The 10,763-nt window shown below is 30.3% G+C and overlaps 1 long non-coding RNA gene across 1 annotated transcript; it reads left to right on the top strand.

The window, feature by feature from the left end:
- Positions 1–4,202: 4,202 nt before the first annotated feature.
- Positions 4,203–9,082, top strand: LOC133829083 (uncharacterized). Its single transcript, XR_009891513.1, has 3 exons — positions 4,203–4,259; positions 4,419–4,527; positions 9,020–9,082. It is a non-coding gene; the product is annotated as an uncharacterized LOC133829083 (long non-coding RNA).
- Positions 9,083–10,763: the final 1,681 nt, after the last annotated feature.

Here is a 10,763-nt window from a genome sequence, read left to right as displayed (position 1 = left end):
CCCAAAAATTATAAAATTTTGAAGGGAATTATTTTAATATGTATACAAGGAGTCTTGTAAAATTTGAGAGAAAAATGTGTTATGGTTTAAGAGAAATAATTTTTTCCAAGTTTCCCTAAAAACTGAAAAGTAGCAATTTCGAACATTAATGAAAAGTTAATTTTTACCATTTTATAAGTTAAGGGTCCAATTGTCCTTCTTTTCAAAAAACAACATAAAGAGAGATCCTAGGTTATGGGTAAGAATTTGAAAGAATGGGAGTTTGGGTTTTGTAGAACCTTTAAGAGAGCGATATGACATTGTTAGATATTATTTGAAATGGATCAATAAGCGATATTTTGGTAAATAATAGAAAACGGTAAATTTTCTTAAGAGGACGAAAAGTTGATATTTTCTAAAGATATGAGTTGATTATAACTCCTTTTTCCTAAAACCAAAATACGAGTTATTTGATAAGTGAGTTCTTCATTTAAAGAATATTAAAATGCATGGCACGGTGAGCGTGTCGCGGCGAGATCGATTTTCCTATGATACCGTTAAGACTGAAATGAAATCCAGCCTAAGAGACTATAGTATAGAGTCCCTATGAATTTATTTCATGGAGCTATTGTGGAATATTAACTTTAAGAATATGATATATTTTAATCTGAGTCACTGTGTGGTTTCACTACAGTGTTATCTAAGCATGAAGGCATGCTTCTGATGCGGCTAGCCACTGGGGAACTATGTGAGAAATTGGTTTACCACCGATGCCTATGTGGCTAAGGCCGGTTGGCCATCACAATATGTAAGAAGTCTGGCTTAACACCCGTGATATAAGAGTCCAGCTATCTACCGTGACAACTGTGAACTCCGGCAAGTCACCAGGGAACTATATAAGAAACTGGTTCACCACTGATGCCTGTGTGGCTAAGGTCGGTTGGGCACCGCAATATGTAAGAAGTCCGGCTTAACACCCATGACATAAGAGTCCGGTTAAACTTCGTGACACGTAAGTAAGTTAATTCAGGAATCAAATCTCTATGGCTAAGAAAGTATGTCGAATTCCTCTAGGAGTCTGAGTAACTGGTGTAACTAGTTTACACCCATCGACACTATGGTGAGATATGTTAAGATGTATTAAGATATGTTAAGCTATGTTAAGATATGTTTAAATATGCTAAGATATGTTATATGTTAAGTTATGTTGAAGGTTCCTCCGGAACCCTAAGTAAGTATGTATAATATGATACGAATGACTAAGTATGTATGTTATGATACGTTTGAGTAAGTACGTATGTATGTTACCAGTTAAGGCTGTATGTATGCTCTGGGATTTTCTGCGTGCAGGTGTACTTTCAGGATACAAATTTTGGTTATGAGGCATGACTATAAGTTTGACAGGACGTTCGCACGTTCTTAAATTGTATGTTAGTGTTCGGTTTCATCATAATCCTATTCTTGGTTGATTATCTACCTAGTTACAGTTAGTTAAGTTATTGCTCTGTTTATGTGGTTATGTTTGTTAAGTTGTTCTTACTAAGCGTTTCTCTTACCTAGTTGTTTCGTGTTGTAGGTAAGCTCAAAGGCAAAGTGGATCAGTGATCACTGGAGTTTATCTGCAAGGATGTACATGTGGACCGACCTTTTGGAGAAATTATGTTTTGGGAACTAGAACCCATTTGATAAATAAGAAATTATTTTGGGCTTGTTGAATAATTTAAAATTATGACACTGTAATTTACTAAGTATGCGTATACTTCTGAACTCTTGCATGTTTTGAAAAGTTTTTTTTACATGGATTTTTTATTTCCTTATTTAGAAAATGGTTATGTTTTTCAGCAAATTATGTTAAGAGAATTACGGGACGATACAAAAAGTATTCCAATAGTCAAAGTCTTATGGAGTAATAGCACAGAACGGGAGGCAACATGGGAATTGGAGGAAGACATCCGAGCACGATATCTGGAATTGTTTAGTAAGGAAATTTCGTGGACAAAATTCTTTAAGTAGCGGTGAATTGTAGTTACTTGGCATTGTATTTAGTAATATAGTAGTATCTTATGTTGTAGTATTTTAGTTTTCATGGATATTGGTTCAAGTCGGGGATTATTTGGAAACTCATAGAGGTAATTATGGATTTTATAAGCTTAGCCTATAGTTTAGAAATATTAATTTTATCCTAAGGTTTAATTATTGAGACGTGTCCAAGAAATATTATTTACGATAACCTAAGGTTTAGATAGAATAATTAAGAATGTGACATTTGTCATGTGTATGTTTATTAAGAATTTAAGGATTTTAGATGAATAAAATAATCAAGTATAAACCTAGGAAGTCTAGAACCTTCCCTCAAATGTTAGGATCTCGCAGTCAAAGTGGTTTAAACAACTTTAAGAGTACTTAAAATGTGCAAAAACGTGATTTAATATATCAGCGCACTACTACAAAACTGGGCTTTCCCGACACCCAACCACGACAGTCAACTCTGTTGATTGTTGTAATTGCTTAGCGGGACTCTACGCCGACACTTAAAAACTATAGGCATAGAGACCAACGCCGACAGCTAATAACTGCCACCGTTGCTTTTGACTGTCGCTATTGATCCCAATGCCGACAGTTAAAATATGTCGCTATTGACTCCAACGCCGACAGTTAATTCGAGACCAATGCCGATAGTTAAAAGGTGTCGCTATTGACCCTAACGCTGACATTTAATTCAAGACTAATGCCGATAGTTAAACGTTGTCACTATTGACCCCAACGCCGACAGTTAATAAAAGTCCAATGCCGACAGTCATAAAATGTCGCCAAAATTCAAATAAAAAAAATCTAAAATTATAATTAATGAATAGTATAATTTTAAAAATAAACTAAATTATGTAAATATATATTTATAAAAATTATGTATTTATTCAAAAAATTTAAAACTATATTTTTTTTTGTTTCTAAATTTTTTCATATTATTAACTTTTGTATTTATAATAATTTTTATATCAAAATTGAAATTTATTATTTTTAACATATTTATAAAATTAACTATATTATTCTTTAACATATTTATAAAATTTGTATTAGTAAAAAAAGCGTTGTTTTATTATATAGAAAAATATTGTAAAAAAAATTAATATATTAGAAAAATTATGTATTAATTAAAAAAATTTAAAACTAGATTTTCTTTTGTTTCTAAATTTTTAATATTATTAACTTTTGTATTTATATGTTTTTATAATAATTTTTATATTAAAATTTAAACTTATTATGATATAAAGAATAATACTTATTAAATTTAATTTGTTTAACATGTTTATAAAATTAGTATTAATTGAAACGAGTTATTTTATTAATTGGTTAAAAATTGTAAAATAATTTAAAAATTTGTATAAATTTAATAGTTGTAATTTTTTTATTATTTTATATTTTATAAATTTATAATATTATATTTGAAATTTATTATTAAAATTACTAAAATTTATGTTATTATAACAATTAGAGTAATTTTAATATATTATTAAAATTACTCTAATTGGTTTTTTACATTATTGAATTTTTTTTTAAATATATATAATTTATTAATACATTATTAAAAAAAAGTTTATATTTTTTTGGACTCTGTTTTTTGTCTCATTACTTGTTTGGACCTTGTGTTTTGACAAATTACTTTTTGGACCTTATGTTTTGTAAAATGGTTAAAATAGAACCCTAAATCTGATTTTGGTCAATGTTTTCTCAACTAAAATCACAAATAATTTACCAAACTAATAATTCAGAATAAAAATAAAATCATTCTGCTTAAAATCTGTATTATTATATTCAATTTTTTCTTTATCAAAATTGAGTTTAGGATTTTATTTTAATTATTTTACAATATATAGGGTCTAAAAAATAATTTGTCAAAATAAAGATCCAAACAGTTAATGATAGAAAAGACAAAACTAAAAAAGTATAATCCCTTTAAAAAAAATGAAAAAAAAGAGGCGCTGAGGGCAAAAATGAGGCGCCAAAATATACTTAACTTTTTTTTTTATCTTCAGTAAAGTAGAAAGAACCCTAAGTCGCTAGCCTCCCCTCCTCTGACTCTTCTCTGTTTTTCTTCGTTTCCCGATTCCCCTCAACCTCCTTTCTTCGATTCTTTATCTCCCTCTGCTACCTCGGTACTTCTCTTTTCTCCTCTTGCCCTCCAGCGGCAACGAAATTGACAAGGCGTGGTTCAAATCATGGACGCGAGACTGGCAACGCTGTCTGGACTTCTCAGCGGCGGTGGCTCGAGCTTTTCGCAGGTGATGATCCTCTTGGGTTACGAAGCAATCTAATGCAAATTATTTTTTGAATATTTTTTTTATTGATAAAATTTCTATTTTGGTCTGACTATGGTTTATCTACGATATTGAGTAATGGGTTTTTCTGGGTCTAAGTTTAAAAAAAAAATCATATAATAGGTATCTCTAATGGTGACAACAATGACTTTTCAGAACCCTTTGGATTGGGGATTTGCAGTATTGAGTCGACGAAAACTACGTGAATAGCTGCTTTATTCACACCGACGAGGTCTTCATCTTTCTCTCCATATATATTTGTGTTTATATTTCATATGTATTACCATTGTTTATTGCTTTTTCTGCGATTTAACAATTGAAGAACCCCTTGAAACAATTTAGTTGTCATTATATATATAAATATTTCTATATGTATATTTTGCAAGTTGGGTGTTATTATTCACTTAAATTAGTGTAATATAGCTAAGCTGAGAAATTCAATATACTCGATGTGGGGTTTTCATTTCCCTCACTCCCTCTGTTTATGTTTCTATGTATTACCATTGTTTATGGTCTTCTCTAAGATTTAAGAGTTGATAAACCCCTTTAAGAAATTTACTTGTGCCTCACCATGACCAAAGTTCCTCTATGTGCTTCTGCTGGGTTCTAGAATTTTTTTAAGAGAATGGATTCATGCAAAGCAATTTCATATGGTAGTAAACCATAGTCAGCCTTTTTTTCTCTCAACTAGGTACGTTTGTGGACTATATTCTTTTGTCTTGTTGTGGTCATTGCTAGAATTTTGATGGAAATCAATAGCATGATTAATTTTATGTATTTCGTAGGTTCAAAAGATGGCAACTGAAATTGGGTTGGACTTCAATGATAAGATTATTATGTTGGAAAACAAATATCATCAAGTGAGATTATTAATTTGAATTTATGAGTAAATTTTCTTTCTTTTATGTTTTATTTGAATATTGTAGTCGTAGACAATTCTTGATACTGTGAATTAGGTATGCACATATGATATGTATATATATATAATCATATAAAAGACCTGCATATATAGAAAGAAAAGACTAAAGCTGGTACACTTGATTAATATATATAATCATATGAAGGCCTGGCGCATATAGACTTGATTGATTCATTCATTCATTAATCCATTAAAGATATTGATCATTTTCTATTGCAGGGATTATTAAATTGCTATAGTGATGTGATTAAATTTGTTGCAGTTCTTAATCTTGTGACATAACTTAGTTTAAATAATGTGTCTTCTTTTTTTAGAATAAATAAATCTCTCACATTCAGTACTAGATCTATAAATCAATGATTAGAAGAAATAGCTTTATTAACTAATAATTTGAGGGATATGATGAACTTTATTTGAATCTGTGACACTTTTATTTGCTGCCAAATATGATATGTCCTTGTTTTAATTTGTTACTGCAGAAAATTCAAGCAAAGTGTTTTGGCTGATGATCAATTATTTTTACATCTTGTAAATAATGATAATGCATGTAGATATGCCATATATAATATGATTTTATTGAGTTTGTGCCATAGTCCATGAAACTGTCAAAGACCCATGCAAGGATATCTATTTATAATAGTCTTTTAGGTAGCCAATATAACGATAAGAGTTTCATCTTTTATAGTCTTTTGAATTTGCTCGAGGTTCTTTACAATTCTCAATGAAGTATATGTTAATGCATTTAATATAAATATATTGAATATCTACTCTACAATTATTAATAGTGTTCTAATCTTCAATAATATGTGAATGGTTTTAGTTTTCTAGTTTCACAGTTTTTGGTTTAGAGGTGAATTAAGTCTCAAAATGGGTATTTTTTTTTTTTTTAAATACTTAATTTGGTAGTGTTTTATGTTAGTTATTGTGTCTTTGGTTCTCAATGCTAAATTGTTAAAGTATCAATAATAAATTGGGAAGGAGAGATTGAAGATATAACAACAGGTACCTTCTTCTCTCTACTACTAGTTTGAGAGTTCTCTTAATCAAATTTCACCAACAATGGCTGTTTTTGAAGTATTTGATATAGTATTTTGAGGTTCTGATGTAACTTTTCCATGGTTGATTTAGTCAGTAAAGATAGCTGTATGTTTTCCATGATAAACATGGTTCAGTAAAGTTCTTAATACTTGTGTTAAGAATAATTATACTTATACATATAGCACTGCACTATAGCCATATAGTACATCACATTTCCTATAGCACTGCACTATAGCCATATAATACATAATATGTAAAGGTATTAATTATTCCCAAATATGTATAGCCGAAAGAGATTTTGTAATTTTATTGTTAGCTTTTCGTATATATATGTATATATATTTATACAGAGAGAGATGAATAGGAGGCTTTTCCATGGTGTCAGCTATAAACTCTACTTCTTCTTTCTATTATATATACATAGTCTTCTCTTTTTCTCTCAATTCAAACACCTTTGAAATAACTCAGCCCTGCTGCTGTGCTACTGCTGCTGTTGCGTATACTACATCTACATCTGATTGTATAAAAATAATAATAAGAGAGAACTTGCATACTACTATATATATATAGTGGTTATATATACTATGAATGTAGTGATTATGAAAGATTGAAAAGTTCAAGAAAGAACAAGCAGATCGGATCGATGAGTTGAGTTCTTTGGAATCTAGTTAAGTTGGGACATTTATTGGTTATGTAATAAACTCTCCCACTCTTAATTATTATCTTTGTTATGCCTTTGAATTCAATTCACTCCAAGAATTTTCCATGTCATAATCTGTGAATTTGATTTTTGGACATTCACTTCATCACTTTTCTTCTTTCTGGTTTTTGTTTAGGTTATATTTGATCTTTATTTCAACTCTTATTGTGTTCCCAAGATTGATATTTCTTCATTTGATATAAATATATATTAAATCTATTGCTGGATTGTATTTGAATGGACAAAATACCTTGGTTTGTACACTATGTTTTTGTATAAAAGAGTATACTGTCTAACTTTAGTCTCCCAATTTTGGGTGTAACTTTTAGTTCTTAAACTGAATATTATAGTTCTACCACATTAAAGCATCTAAAACTTGATTTTGTTATGATCAATCACTACCAAAACTTTTTATAAAAAAGGCTTTCATTCCTTTTTAAACCTTTTGATCAACTCATTTCTGCTGGTATGAGTTGCCATGCAAGAAAATAACTTAAAAAGATGTTTTAGTTAATAGTGGTTATATATATTGTAGAAGGATAATACTACCAGGTCATGCTCTGTGGCATGTCTTGATGGGTTGTGAGTGTATATATTGTAGAAGGATAGTACTGCTAGGGTCATGCTCTGTGGCATGTCTTGATGGGTTTTAATTCTTATTTTGCCAACACTTTCTGGATGTTCTGTCGTGCCCAGCAACTGGGTTGGAATCCAAAGAGTACTTGGATTATAATAATATTCATAAAGTACTTGCTTTTCACATGATAGCATGCATCTTAAGTAAAGGTCTATGCCTCCATTGAAATTTTTATTATTATATTGATTCAAATGCTTGATATTTGGCATATTTCCATTAATTGTCTTGATATGCTTGATATTCTGTTTGCTTGATTCAAATGCTTAATATTTGACATATTCCCATTAAAGTCTACATGTTATGCTTGATATATTAACTCTTGCTCTCTTGTCATATTCCCATTAATTGTCTTATGCTAAGATACAATTATGTCTTAATCTTATGCTTTTGTATTGTTTTATGGAGATTTTACTATTGAATTTTACTATGGAGATTTAAATGATTTTATTTCTATAATTTAATTTTCTTTGTTAATATTTTATAAAATATAGAAGAGTTTGAATATCTTACATATTCATTCATAGTGAAGTAGGTTATGAGATTTTTGTGTGCTGCGATGATAACGGAAGGTTGAGAACTTATGTGTCTTAGTGAAGTAGGTTATGAGAAATTTGAGAAATTTGTGTGTTGTGGTGACATAATGTCGAAAACTTGTGTGTTTGATTGTTTTAATTGATATTGACATATGGTTAGGTCAATAAAATAGGAAAAATGTTGCTGATGTATTATAGATCTAGTTATCATTTTTTTAAAGTTTTGCATGCATCATTATTTTGATATATTTTATAATGTGGATGTAATGTAGGTTAAATCAAACTATAAGTATGTCTACCCAAGATGTTACCGACTCTAATTGTGTGGATGATGTTGATTTTAGGATTTTTTAATAGTACTATGATGTGATTATATAAAAAAAAATCCTTGTCGGATCGGGTCTGACCCGACCCGGATGGACCAGGTCGGATCAGATCCGATCCACTCCAAACACCTATTGGGTTTGATCAAGGCGAGAGTCTATTCAGATCGGGTTGGATCACTACTAGGACGGATCAGATTCGCCCCATTTACATTCCTAGTATGTATTCCTTAGTTTAAAGAACTAAGACTAACTACTTAAGCCATGAGAAAGTGTTGATATTCTTAGCACTAAATGCTTAGAATTTAAGACTCAATTTTGAATAGCTTAACTATGTCTGATCCTTTTTGTTTTTGTTTAATGTTGCTAATTTATTTTATTTTTCAATAGAAATGTAGAAATTTTGGTCTTTTATGTTTGAGGCTATCCAGTTTGATAAGAAAAATACAATTTTTATATAAATAATGTTTGTGATTGAAAACCACAGTTATCCTTTTTATTTTTTTAACAACCTCAAGTTCTCTATTTATTTTAGTTTTGTTTTGACTTTAATGATGTTTATTTTGTATTGTAGGCTAAAACTCTACTTGAATATTTAAGAGAACCAAGACAATTATATAAGAGAACCAAGGCAACAAGAAATTCTTTTTCAAGTTGGGTATTATTTTCTTTCATGCTTGTAAGAATTATGTACAGTGAGATTTTTATCTATGTATATAGTTTTTTTGTGTTCTACTATTGTATGTGATAGATAGATTAATTTCAATTGTAAAAGTTAGATTTTTTTTAAAAGGAAGGAAATTAAATTGTTAACATAATTAGCTCCTTGTAAAAATTTTGTTATTATAATCTATAAGTTTTTAGATTTGTATACAAATGTTTTATTTAAATCATAATTTTTAATTAAAAATAAATATAAATTAATTTTCTAAAAATTAAAAGTATAACTTTTAAGAGCATGCATTGTGCATCCTAAAAAAAATTCGTCGGTGTTGCCAGCAATGGTGACACTTAATAATTGTCGGCGTAGCCAACAACGGCGACACCTAATAACTGTCGGCGTAGCTACCCCTACGCCGGCATAGGCAAATACAATAGTTAGTCGACTACTGTCGTTGCTCAATAGCGACAGTTAAAAACTGTCAGGAAATCTCATTTTTGTAGTAGTGGCGTAAGCTGATATGTCGCAGCTATAGGGGTTGATATATTGCCTATGTTGATACAGAAAATATGTCGACTTTGTATGAATGAAACCACAGAGCCTTAGGAAAATGGGGCAGGCGATATATTGCCTATAGGACTTGCTCTTGAATGATTTTGACCGAGTTCTGGGCATCTGTTGAGCAAAAAATTCCATTTTTATTTATTTTAATGAGAGTTAGTTTCACTCCTTGAACTCTATAAATAGGACCCTTTACTCAACCATTTGCATCATCTTTCAAACACTTCTCAAAACGTCCAAGCTGCCAATTTTGTTCTAGAGAAAAACACTAGGGTTTTGGGGTCAAAAGCTTGCATATATAAGCTTTCTAAAACACTTGGAAAGTAAGCTAGAGTGTGATTTCGGTATTGAGGTATAGATCGAAGCTCTAAGCTATCTAAGGTATTCTTAATCCTCGGGTTTAGTCCATTGCTATTTCCTTTATTCTTTCCTTTTACTTTAAATTCTAACTCGTTATAATGACTTTTGGTTAGGTGCTTGATTTCTTTGAAACTTAAGATTTTCGGTAAGTTTTTATCTTGATGGTTTAGATCTTCTTTTCATTAGAAAACTTATGGTTTTACTGTTTGGTTTTAGGAGTTTCTAATCCCGCACTTGTCCCTAATACCCCAGTTTGTGTAAGGAAAATAAGTTAGATTTATGTGTTATGTGCTTTGTGTATGTATGTTGTTTTTATGCCTTTTAGTCGCTTGGGAAATATAGTTTCTTAGATAGAAAATTCTGATATTTTTATCATTATCGTAAACTATAGTTGTGTCGAAACTTACCTCTAAATAGTAGCAAGAGGACTATAGCGGTTTCTATCACATACTATAGTAATGAGTTAATGGCCATTAATATTGTAGTCAATTTGTATGTTTTATGTTTATGTTTGAGTAGTTTTTCCTTACTGGGCATTGTGCTCATTCATTTTTATTTAGACTGTGCCGGTAAATGAATATGGAAGGCGGGACGGATCCGAAGTGGCTTTTGCATGTGTATTGGGTGAGAAACTAAAGTAATGGACTAATGGAATTGATCAAGAATGACGTTGACATTTGAGTCTTTTACTTATGTATTTATGATTTCCGCATTTAGTATTTGAACATTTAAATAA

Source organism: Humulus lupulus, chromosome 4, assembly GCF_963169125.1.
Source record: "Humulus lupulus chromosome 4, drHumLupu1.1, whole genome shotgun sequence".
NCBI classification, from domain to species: Eukaryota; Viridiplantae; Streptophyta; class Magnoliopsida; order Rosales; family Cannabaceae; genus Humulus; species Humulus lupulus.
Note: the sequence above shows the minus strand (reverse complement) of the source record. Positions and strands in the feature narration are given on the sequence as shown.